Source organism: Mytilus edulis, chromosome 14, assembly GCF_963676685.1.
Source record: "Mytilus edulis chromosome 14, xbMytEdul2.2, whole genome shotgun sequence".
Taxonomy (NCBI): Eukaryota; Metazoa; Mollusca; class Bivalvia; order Mytilida; family Mytilidae; genus Mytilus; species Mytilus edulis.
Genome location: NC_092357.1, coordinates 58,570,028 through 58,579,331, shown reverse-complemented (window position 1 = coordinate 58,579,331; position 9,304 = coordinate 58,570,028). Strand labels below are relative to the sequence as shown.

Below are 9,304 nucleotides of genomic sequence, written 5' to 3'. Positions count from 1 at the left end.
TCAGCATGTTTTGAAAACACCTGCTGCAAGTCTGATGTTATTTTGGAGTCCAAAAATCCGTAGAACAAGAAATTAAATTGGTGTGGCCTAAAGGCAATGTACATTAATCTTTAACTGTATATTGGTTTGGTTTTTTTATGGGTTGCTGTTTTAAAGAATATCAATTGTTTGAGCAGCACGACGAGTGCCACATGTGAAGGAGGATCTGGTAACCCTTTCGGAGCACCAGAGATCACCCCAGGTTTTTGTTGAGATTTGCCTTGATCAGTCTTTAGTTTTGTTTGTTATGTTTTGTTTACTTTTGTTTGTCATTTCGTCAATTTCCCGGGGTTCGTGTTGCTCAGTATGTGTTTGAAAAGGTCATTTTATTTCCTTTAACGCTTTCAACCAAAACAAATACTTTATGCATTAGAAAAAACAAAGTTAATGCTAATAATATATATATTTACATATCAAATGTTGCAATGCCCTATGGATTTATAAAAAAGTGATTTTGAGTTAGTCAGTTAATCATTCCGATCGTTTGTTTTTTATTCTTGCGTCCGTCTGTCAAACTTATCAACAACTGCTTTTGAATCATATGTCAAAGTTTTCTGAAACCTCGGAATCTTAATCACATGACTTAATTTTGCAATTCCAGTTCCAGGATCTATTGTAACAATGCCGTTCAAGGGTTTATGTGGCATCTCATGGACTTTGTCCTATCCTCTGTCCTCGTAACCCTTTCCTCTCATTAACCCCTATGTAAGTTTAAACTCTGAGAAGTTCAGGGCATATAAACGTTGAAAATATGCCGCACAGCCCTATATTTTGACCTTTGAAAAAAATTGTGGTGCATATGAACTTTCAATTCTAGGATAAGATTTTTTCAAAACTTCATAGTAAAAGTGGTACAGTTTTAGCCGTAAAAGGAGTTCCTATGGGAAATTGCATTGTCAATATTTACAGAAATGCAACTTAATATTTCCAGAATGTATTTTCACTAGTTTCTATACTCTTCGAATTGTTTGACAGATGTTCAGATCTGCTCTATGTAACATTGACATATTGTCATTGAGCCACTAAATATGTTTATCTTCAACCAGATAATAAACTTTAAAACCGTGTTTAAAAAATGTAATGATTTATAATGCCTTATATTTACATATCTATACAAGTAAATTTCTAATTGTATATGGCTATTGAATATGAAAATGCTAATCGGGGTCGTAAGTTCATATCGCTTTAAGACTGTTTTGCGTCATGGGCGTATCAACTTTTGAAAATTACCTTTTATTGAATGGAAAATGCCTTTAATTATATAGCATTTTAAAGTTTAACATCGATAATGTTATATAAATAGGATATAGACATAAGATAATGTGGTATGAGTGCCAATAAGACAACTCTTCATGCAAGTCGCAATTTGTAAAGGTAAACCATTATAAATCAAATTACGTCCTTCAACACGGAGCATTGGCTCACACCGAACAGAAAGCTATAAAGGAGCACAAAAATTACTAGTGTAAAACCATTCAAACAGGAAAACCAACGGTCTAATCTATATAAAAATGATATTTATAAGTTGTAATCTATGGGTTTGTGCTTCGAAGTCTTAGTTCAAGGTTATCCATCAATTTGTTGTTGAAATTACAAAAGTCAAAGGTAAGTCCAAGTCTTACAAAGGCTTTTAATCGCATATCTTTGATATGACTACTATCCAAAATATCATAATTAACAACAGCAATTCTTCGACATTTGTTTGACTTATATTGCGCCCAAATTTGATTCCATTCAGTCTTATGAAATTGTGATTTCAAGTAGTCTTTGCTAAGAATGACTCAATATGAATTTGAATATGCAATTTCAGTTAAGATCTGTTCGACCTGTTCACCACCTGGGGTAAAATCTCTACGAGGCAGACAGACTTTGAAGCCATTTTGTTCTAGATTGGGAACTACAACTGTATTTACCCATTTCATTATATTGTAGTTTTCTGTATTGAAAGACGAATAAACATCAAATCTGGTCGGTTGCGGACTGACGAAATTATTGAATCTGCTAAAGTTCGGCATTTTGAAATTTCTTAAAAGTAAATATATTTCGTACTTCATGGTCAAGAAAAGAACCAGCGATATAAATACGAATAATAATAAAATTAGCAATGCATATTGCACAGTGGATTGCGTTTTTTCTACGGTACAAAATTGAGAGATAGAAATCGCATCTATAACTTCCTCGTGAAAAAGACAGGTTATGAAGTTATAACATCTATGTCTTTTATTCTGATTTTCCAGCCAAACTTGAATCCATTTCATCTCACAGGAACACGTGATCGTTATATGTCCGAACTGAGTTGTTCTTTCATTTTTAAATAGCTGTACGTTTTTATGAATCTGCGATATAGAATTATGCTTGAGATTGATATTGTTAATGTTCGGAATTCCATAAATCAATGGGTCTACTTCTTTTATTCGGTTATAAGACAGATCTATTGAAGACGTTCTTTCTAAATACGTACGGTATACGAAAACTGTTATCAAATTATGACTTAAATCAATATCTAAACCATTGTGTTGTGGAAATTCACTCGGCAATCTGTATTTTCCCCTCAAAGTACAATTGACCACAAGTCTAGACCTCGATGGCTGTTCAAAACAACTGCAGTTAAAAGGACATTTGTCTTTCATTGAGATATTACATATGAAAAGGTCTGCACTAATATTAAAAATCTGTCGACCACGAAGAAACGCTGGATGTCCGCATGTATGGTTCTGCATTTCAACAAAGTTTTTGCTAGCCAATTTGAACTGTTCTAAGAAGGGTTCGACCTTGCAATTACAATTTATAGGATTATCAATGATATTTATAGGATATCTGAAGGCAATACTATATAAAATTGGAAGTGTAAGGCCTAATTTCGAAAAATTCGGAGATTCAGAAATTTGGTTAGAGACTAAATATATATTTCCCCCACTTTTTGAAAGATTGAATTTAAAATCTAATTCATTTGTAAACTCCGAAATGTGATTGCTGCTCAATTGTATAAAATCAAACGAATAATCGAGAAATAAGTTTGTTAAATCAATGCTTTTCAGAAAATTTCGACACAACAAAATCTTCATAAGAGAACCGGGACGATAGTTAAACGTAATTGGCTCAATATATTGTATCTTGTTGTCGGATAAATCCAAAACTCTCAAGTATTTTAACACTCTGAACGTTGCATTATCCAATCTTTCAATGCTATTATACGACAGGTTTAATGTGTCTAGAATGTGCAAACATGCGATGTCAGGGATATTTTCAATCTGGTTTTGAGAAAAGTTTATATCCACTATGTTTCGAAATTCACAAAGACTGCTTGGAAAAACATTTAAATTGCCTTGCTGGTATAAAATCTTATTGAACAATGTGTCATTAGCGACACCAGGAACTATAACAAAACCTTGTTCTCCTCTTGGTTCCAAACGTAATGACCCGATTAAATTCTCAGATTTAGAAGTTATCCAGTATGGCCGTGAATATTCCACGCAACAAGTGGTAACACTGTTCCCTGCAAAAGTACGCCCTTTTGTGATCTGTTGTTGACAAGAGTTTGGACACATAAGGAATTCACTAGCAACTGTATCTTCGTGCCACTGAAAATATCCAGGTATTGGCTGTCTATCAGTATCACTAAAATTTGCTTCAGATGTTACCACCAAAATTAATGAAGAACAGTTTGATCTGAAATAAAAAAAATAGTTGCTATTAAAAAACAAATGAATTATTTTAAAATTTGAGGGACACCTGTCAAAGCTGTTCAAATCATACAACTACTTAAGGTAGATACATGGTATACCGCCATCTTGGATTGAACAATCACAGTAAAAAATCGGTCTAGTTATTTGCCTAAATCTGCAAATTTGGAGACAGATTTGCAATTTAATGGTTAGACTGTTTAATGATATAAAGAAAACGTGGTAATTTATTGTATAATACAAAATATTTACACAAATATAATATATTTTTGCTTTTAGAATCATTGTTTTCAAATGAGCCATTTAAGAAAAAATAACTCTTAAAACCACTTAAAAATAAGATACACAGTTGGCAATATTAACTGTAATTCGGTGAGAAGGCAAATAAAACATTGGTTTACAGACACAAACAGAGGATAAATAATAAAAACAGTCCACAATATACCACATGGAAACTACTAAACAATATGCAACATGAACCTCATGAAAACCGGATAACAACTAATGTGTGTTTCTTGACGAAAGATACACATGTCGTCTTATTGTGACAGCGTTTCTGGTGATATGAATGACACAATTAATTTCAACTTTTTAGTTTATAAACTTTGCTTATCTATTTAGTGAAACCTATTTAAACCGAACCTATTCGGGACTTTAAATTTTGTTCGGTTTTGGCCAATATTCGGTTTTATCAGGTTCACAACGCATACAAATTGATATGACAGTGCGTAAGAACATGTTTGGTTTATACAGGTTATCGGTTTATGCAGGATTCGGTTTAGCAAGGTTTTACTGTATTTGTTTTATGTATGAAAAACAAAATAATAATATTTTAAACTCGATTGCTCTGTATAATAATTTAGTCAGATAATGAAGGAATAAAAATGTGTTTAAAATCTGTCTACATAATTTCAAATAAATTTTCGAGATTCATGATATACTTGCTTGACTTCGTATATTTGTTATATCGGATATTTTCACTAGGAACGTTATGAATAAGTTTTGAAAGAGTAAAACAATATTTGAAATCAATGCAAAGTACCAAAAGGTCATATCAAAATATTCAGATATAAACATAATCAACATAGTAAAGAATAAAAGATAGACTTGTATAGACTTGGCCATTGTTATATTATTGTTCGTTTCTGTGTGTGTTGCATTTTAACGTTGAGTCGTTTGTGTTTTCTCTCTATTTTTGAGATATTGAGATCAGACGTGGCACGGTACTTGTCTATTCCAAATTCATGTATTTGGTTTTCATGTTATATTTGTTATTCTCGTGGTGTTTTGTCTGATGCTTGGTCCGTTTCTGTGTGTGTTACGTTTCGGTGTTATGTCGTTATTCTCCTCTTATATTTAATGCGTTTCCCTCGGTTTTAGTTTGTTACCCCGATTTTGTTTTTGTCCCTGGATTTATGAGTTTTGAACAGCGGTATACTACTGTTGCCTTTATATACAACAACAGTGATTTGATTGAATTCTGTTTAGAGGAAGGTTGACTAGTAACGGTTTTTATAAAGTATCAAAACTATCACATAGTAATTGCTTTATCTTTACATTTAAGAACTTTAGGTTTCTAACAATAATAACTTTTGATTTGTTTACAAGACGCTATAAACAACCCGGATTTTACTCATTGTTGAAGTATTTAAGGTGACCTGTAATTGTTAATTTGGCGACATAACGGCGTACGTTATTGACGATGATTTCATGTGAAAGAAATTATTCGAGAAATAATATATTGAGTATTTACCTTTTACATATCATGTTGCATTCTTATATACCATCTTATTTATCAATATGTTTTTAACAAGTTCGATATTGAGCATAGCAACACAAATATTGCCTAGCAACAGCAAAATATTTTTTTAAATCAAAGACAAATGCATATCAGTTCGTAGTTTTATCGTACGAAAGAAATAAAAATAAATGCAGATTGTCAATTAATTAGCTTTTCAAAGTTATATGCAAAGAATTTAGGATAAAATAAGCCATTTGTTTTACGTAAATGCCAACTTTGATTTTTCTCTACTTTTCTTCTCATCTCATCTCTTTAAATAACGAATAATTCCCGAACTTTTTTTATTTATAGATGTGTCTTTTCTGTAACCCTCAATCGAAATGATTGATACTTGCCAATTACTTGAACGCATGCATAATTTGAATTATGAAATAATTTATAAACTCACCATAATTATAAACTCCATCACTTTTCTCTTTCAGTACGCAACTATACTTAATGAATGAATATTTGTGCAGTGAGACCTGTTTAAACCGAACCTATTCGGGACTTAAGATTTTTTTTCGGTTTTGGCCATTGTTCGGTGTTATCAGGTGCACAACGCATACAATTTCATTCGACGGTGCTTAAAAACATGTTTAGTTTATACAGGTTTCTGGTTTATGCAGGATTCGGTTTAGCCAGGTTTCACTGTATTTACAAACAAAGAGTTGAATTTCTATTTAATTGTGTTATGTTATATGTAAGTTATATCCTTCCGTCAACTTAACAGTAAACATGAACCAGATTTTTATCGGATTATTCACAATGGGTTGTAAATGTGCACTCATTTACGATAACATTGCAATTTGATCTTAAATTTTCTACAAAGATCAGATGAGGCATTATTTTTTTTTATCAAGTTAAAGTGCATTTCCCATAATTTTGTAAGACTTACTATTTATGGAAGTTACTATTTGATTTTCATAGGTCTTTTTCATTATTTTATCCTGACTTTCCTCTACATCAATTGTCATCCTGCTTTTTTTGCAAAGTGATCCATCCTGTCTTTTTTTATTCCGAAGTTCTGTCCTGCCTTTTGTTCAAATTTAATCATGGCCCCCAAGCTCCCCAAACCTCATAAAATTCAAATGGTAATTCCCTAATATTATATCTAAATTTGTGGTAACTTGAAGGTACTAATTAGCAAGTTTTGTTTATGAAATAATTAATTCATGCTATGCTCACAAACATAATATGTCTACTTATGTTAAATAAGCAAAGCACATGGCATGATAGAATCATATCGACTATTATAGAAACATTTAGAGCGTTTGTACTTCTAATCGGAAGCTATAAAAGAGGGGCGAAAGATACCAGAGGGACAGTTAAACTCATAGATTGGAAATAAACTGACAAAGCCAGGGCTAAAACATAAAAAGACAAACAGACAAATAACAGTTCAGAAGACACAACATAGAAAACTCTGGAAGGGTAAGCAGATCCTGCTCCACATGTGGCACCCGTCGTGTTGCTTATGTTATCACAAATCCGGTAAATAGTCTAATTAGATAGGTCACATTAGTGAAAGGGGAAGGGTATTGTAGTTACGACATAAGAAATATATAGTTGTCAAAGGTATCAGGATTTTAATTTAATACGCCAGACGCGCGTTTCGTCTACATAAGACTCGTTAGTGACGCTCAGATCAAAATAGTTAGAAAGCCAAACAAGTACAAAGTTGAAGAGCATTGAGGACCCAAAGTTCCCAAAAGTTGTGCCAAATACGGCTACATTGTGAAATGAATATTCCATAACAGTCAACCAACTCATGAAGGTTCACGAAGGGTTAAAATTGGCCCTGAATTTTTTATGTTTTTTAAATCGGGCCATAAAATTACAAATTTCACATAGAAATACTTGTGATAATACTACTAAGACAAAAATATTTTTTCTGGCACTTTCCTTTGAATCGGAGTTCCTCCAGACACTTGTAAAAAACAAGAGAATCAAAGAAGCCAGATTATTTAATTTCACTTTCAGATATATTGATGATGTTCTTTCCATAAACAATCCGAACTTTTCTGATTGGGTTCCATTAATATATCCCCCAGAACTAGAGATTAAAGAAACAACAAACACGGCTTCCTCCGCCTCATTTTTAGACTTATATCTCGAATTTCACTTACACAGTCATCTCAGTACCAGAATCTATGACAAACGAGACGATTCTAATTTTGAAATCATAAATTTCCCCCACCTTACTAGCAATATACCAACTTCACCTGCATATGGAATATATATTTCCCAACTTATTCGATATTCAAGAGCTTGCAGCTCCTACTCAGACTTTGTAATACGTCATCAGTGTCTGAGTAGAAAGTTGATGAAACAGGGGTATGTCAAAGAACGTCTCGTTCTTTTTCTAAAAAAGTTCATCGGAAGGTACCAAGACCTTGTTGATAAATATTCCGTATCAACTTCTCAAATAATACACGATGGTCTTGATGTATAGATTCTTCTTACTGATGTTGTTTATCATCTTAACAACGTGTTTTATAGTTCTTTCATTTGTCTTTGTTCTATTATTAATATTACTTTTACTGTTGGATGGTTTCGTGTGATTTCCGTTTCACGTGGCTCGGTACTTATACATCTCGTCAATGTGTTTGTATTGGCTTTCATTTTTTGTGGTTTGTTTTGTATATGCGACTTTTTGTATTTCTTTTGTTCTTATAACGTGACTCTGTACTTTAAAAGATCCCGTCAGTATGATATATTTCTATTATGAATTACAATATACGTTGAACCACAAACGTCAAAATCATTCAATCGCGTAGTGGAATTAACTATTTTTGGATTCTTATAAATTCTATATATAACTTTTGGACTAGTTTAAATCTCGGTCTATTTCTTAAATTTATTCTTACATATTTTTGATTTTTTAACCCTGTATGCTAACATTCCCATGAAAATTTTTAAATTTATGTGACGTATAAAATTTTCTGACGTCAGACACTCAAATCAATAAATGTGTTCGTAGATAGTAGATGTTTTTGTGTTCTGTTAAATTGTTCCTTTTAAAATTGTTAAACGATGATGACTGATGTACCCATATTTTGACTATTATATTTATTGTGTGTGTTTATTTAACGCATCAATGTAAAAATATCGGAAATTGATGAGACTGTCATTAAAGTGAAAGGGTTAGCGCTATAGAACCAGGTTTAATCCACCATTTTCTACATTTGAAAATGCCTGTACCAAGTCAGGAATATGACAGTTTTTGTCCATTCGTTTTTGATGCGTTTTGTTATTTGATTTTGCCATGTGATTATGGACTTTCCCAATTGATCTTCCTCTAAGTTCAGTATTTTTGTGATTTTACTTTTTACTATTTATGGAGCAATGACCCCTTAAATGAGCATAATTTGTATTAAAAGGTCAATTTTGGTACTTTTTGTCCATAATTTCAATTGTTTTTGGCATAATTAACCTTGGCCTCCATCTACGATCCAAAAAGTTTTAATTTTGATGAAATGTATATCAAAATTGGAATCTTTTGGTTACAACACATTTTGAATTGTAAGTGGCGGCCAATGTGTTTCAAAAGCTTTTAGGTCTGAAAAATGCACAAAATCATCATATTTTGACAAAATGTCCAAAATGGGATTACTTTTGGCGAATATCTTGTACTCTTATGAAAAGAACTAATATATTTGTAGGACTCGGAACCGCGATGGTACTCCGAACCGCGATGGTCACGCTGAAGTGCGATGGTCTACGCTGAAGTACGTTGGTTAATACGCTGAAGTGCGATGGTGACATTGTGACGTTAACTTGTTGATAACTATACGCCGAA

The 9,304-nt window shown here is 32.5% G+C and overlaps 1 long non-coding RNA gene across 1 annotated transcript; it reads right to left on the bottom strand.

The window, feature by feature from the left end:
* Nucleotides 1-1,256: 1,256 nt before the first annotated feature.
* On the bottom strand, nt 1,257-6,011 carry LOC139502831 (uncharacterized). The gene is made up of 2 exons (XR_011658954.1): nt 5,912-6,011; nt 1,257-3,708 (listed from the first exon to the last, which is right to left on the bottom strand). It is a non-coding gene; the product is annotated as an uncharacterized lncRNA (long non-coding RNA).
* Between the last annotated feature and the right edge of the window lie 3,293 nt (nt 6,012-9,304).